This window comes from Amblyomma maculatum, chromosome 11, assembly GCF_055883805.1.
Source record: "Amblyomma maculatum isolate TAMU_Amacu chromosome 11, ASM5588380v1, whole genome shotgun sequence".
Classification (NCBI taxonomy): domain Eukaryota; kingdom Metazoa; phylum Arthropoda; class Arachnida; order Ixodida; family Ixodidae; genus Amblyomma; species Amblyomma maculatum.
The window spans coordinates 80,970,939-80,974,579 of NC_139354.1; positions in this window are offsets into that span (position 1 = coordinate 80,970,939).

Consider the following 3,641-nt stretch of genomic DNA (forward strand, 5'->3'; position numbering starts at 1 on the left):
CCACATCGTGACTCTCGAGGCGTCGGACTGCAACAGTGCCCGGTGAACAATTTGGTGTCTGTTTATGACTCTCTCGTGTTTGATCTGTGTTGTAAAACCTCTGTGTTAATGAATACATCTGTAGTTGCATGCTTAGCGCTAGTTTTCTGTGAATCTCTCTTCTGTGACATTTTTGTGTTTGAGTGTTCCTCTGTACCGTCTCTTGCTGTGTATAAAGTTTTTTTTGTTTATTACTTCTGACTCCGATGGTTACTCTGGCTTGAACCAGCGAAAGCTGGGCACCAAACGGCCACCCCCTTTTGTCACTACAAGGTAGTCGAATTCCGATTGAGCTTGCCACGCAGGTCGAGGGCATCTCCTTTGCGACCGGAACAGCTACCCCCACTCACTCTAAGTGTGTCTGGGAGTGTGCGCACCATTAAGGGTGCATCGGTTAATAACTCAAAGTTATTAACGGGTGATAATTATTCTGGCGTCCGCGACAGGACGTTTGATGCATTCAAGCTCAGAGGACGGAGAATGAATTGGAAGAGTTTACGAACAGGTCGTAAAATGTGCAGGAGCAGAGCGATTGCGAGAGGTGCCGCACGAAAGCGATTGTGAATGTCCATTGAGTAGTGCTATGTGTCAGCACTAGGCAGTTCATATTGAAGATGAATCTTAAGGAGATTATTGGGTTGGGCCTAGAGAAAGGTCTAAAAGGAGCAGAACTGCGAGAATGGGTGGACCAAAACGAAAGAGACGTTAAAGCAGAAAGAGAGAGAGAATGGCAGAGGAAACAAACAGAGGCAAAGAGACAAAAAGAAGAAGGAGAGAAAGAATGGCTCAGGAAACAGGCAGAAAAGGAGAGAGAATCTCAGAGGAAGGAATTTTTAAAAGAGGGATATCCTTTTCAAGAAGCTGACTGAGGTTCAGCGTTTGAAAGGTATTGCCGAGCCTCCAGAGATTACCTTTCTTTTTGGTAGGAGGTACAGTGAAACAAGTGATTTGTTGACAGCCACAGGTGCTGTGGAAACCATCTCCGGAAGTCGCAGTGAGATTGCAGAACAATCCGTTTCTGCAACAGAAATTTCAGAGAGAGAGGACCTAACTGGAGCTAAGATTTCTCAGAACAGTGAGAATGTGTCCTCCGAAACGACAGGTTGCGCCGAAGCTGCGAAGGCAGTTGTCGAGCCAGAAACCTTATTCGTGTGCTCATCGCCTGATGACGAAGGACTGGATTCTAGCTCTACGTTAGATTGCACCACGTCTGAGTGCACGTGTTATTTAGAGGAGGAGCTTACAAATAACGGCGAGCACGAAAGCACAGATGAAGCTAAAGCTGAGAACAGCAATCTTCTAGCAAATCAAGAATCGGTTTTGAAGGACGGCTCGACTGCCGAGGAGGTTTTTCCCGCCGAGGAAAATGAGGAACCCTCTTTCCCAATGGAGAGCGGCAGGCCAGCTCATAAATTGGAAGATTCAGAAATGGAGCAAATCGAAGACTGCGCTGCAATGAAAAGGTTCAAGGAAACTGTTAATGAAAAAGAAGTAATTGAAATTGAGGAGAATGAGTCTCCAGCTGAAGAGGAGCTCTGTTTTAAGGAGGTACGACTGAAGGTCCTAAACAAGCGAAAGAAAATTAAAAGCATTGATGGAGAACAAAGTTCTCAAAAAGAAGCTCCTTCCAGAACACAATGTTCTGATCATGCGAGCAAAAACGGAACAAACGCGCCTCTGCCAGCTGTGCGGGAGAAAGTAATTAAGAAAAGAAACCTCAATAATACTGATGTAGGCATAGTTGAGCGGGAAGGGTCCCAAAGGACAACTAGGAAGACGTTCATGAAGGATTGGAAACGTAAGCGCAAAACGACCTGTGCTCACCGAGATCAACTTTCCCAAGGCGTTATGAGAGGTCAACGTCATACTTCCAGTCAGAAATCACACCCAGGTCTTAGCACCAGGAGAATTAGGAACCGCACACGTAAGAGGAACTCAGAAGGGAGTAGAAAAGGGAGAAGAACAAGCGAAAGAAAGAAAACCATTGCTTTGTGAGAAAGAGAACTGGCGTGTCTGGAAGATTGAGTGGAACTGATACGTCCCAAAGAGGAGGTACAACACGAGTTTGGAAATATAGGCAATAGCATGCCTTAGGTTTGTGCGCTTCACAATTCAATAACTGTGTGCGTCTGTGTTGCTCATTTTCAGCATGTATATTGACAACAATAAGTTATGTTTGTTAACATCAATTTAGTGATATGTGAAAAATTTGTCATGAGAGTCTGAGGAACTTGTGAGACCTTTGACGTGTGAATTGTAGTTTGTGATTACAGTTCATGAAACTTGGATTACTGATGCGCGTATGTGTGCCGTTGCCCATTTACTTTGTTACTTTGTGAGCGCATGCTGTGCGCGCGATGTTCGTGTGTATTGTGAATATTCTAGGACAATATTCTTTAAGGGATTGGCAGCGTTACGAAATCAGCGCACATTTTATTAGGCCGGAGCGCGGCGCGAGGCCAGTGTGGCGCTGAAAGTTACACAAGGTTTGATAAAAGCCTCCTTCCCTGCGCAAGAGAGCGCGTAGCTTTGTACGCATCGCCATCACCCTCTTTCTCATCACCCGGCGATGACGGTGATTCATCAGACAGGAAGATGTCAGATGTTTCTCCAAAATATTCTACGGGACCTAGCGAAAGGCGACGAGCGGCTCGACGGGATAAATAGGGAGCGCTCTAACCAGCGAAGCTAAGTGTGTGCTCGCTAGCCTTGGCGCGCCTTAACAGACAGAAGCGGCGCACCCTATTTATGGAGGTCGCGCTGCGTGTGCAGTCAATCAGTCCGTCAGTGACTGCGGCGTGTTCGCTAGTGCTTCGGCTGGACTCCCAGGGTCACCCGCTGCTGGCAAGCCCACGAACCTGCGACGGAGAGGCGCTTTTCTTGCACGGCGGCAACATCGTGACTCTCGAGGCGTCGGACTGCGACACTGCCCAGTGAACAATTTGGTGTTTATCTATATTGTTACGAGGTTTATTTACACAGATGTTAGGATGCGCTGGAGATTGGTAACACACCACAGCGGACTGGCTCAGCTTCCTCGTCCTCTTCTGCTTATTCCGCCAAACCTGATCTTCCTTCAATAAGGACCGCGGGAAGTGCGTGACACTGCCCCGCCTCAGACGATGCCCGCCGGGCGAGTCAAGGTTCGTCACGTTGATAGAAGGGCTTCATGCGGGCCGCGTGGACTACTTGAGTCTTCTGAGAACGACGCCCTTGGGTGATCAGGCGAGAGACTACCAAGTTTACTGCGCTGAGACGTTCCAGTACAACAAAAGGTCAGTATGGTGGTGCAACAGTTTCTGGGACAAGCCGCGCTTACGCAACGGCGTCCAAAGCCACACCAACTCACCAGGAGCATAATTAACATCTTGATGACGCTTGTCGTAGCGTTGCTTGTAGCGTTCCTGGGATGCTACAGTGCGAAGTCTAGCGAGTCGACAAGCTTCTTCAGCCAAAGAAAGAGTATGCGGTAGCAAAGTTTCAGCAGGGAGTGAGAAAGGCAGAAACGTGTCCAAAGTGCTTCGTGGAGGTCGTGCATAAAGAAGAAAACACGGACTGTAGCCTGTCGTTTCGTGCTTAGCAGTGTTAAATTCGTATGTTAT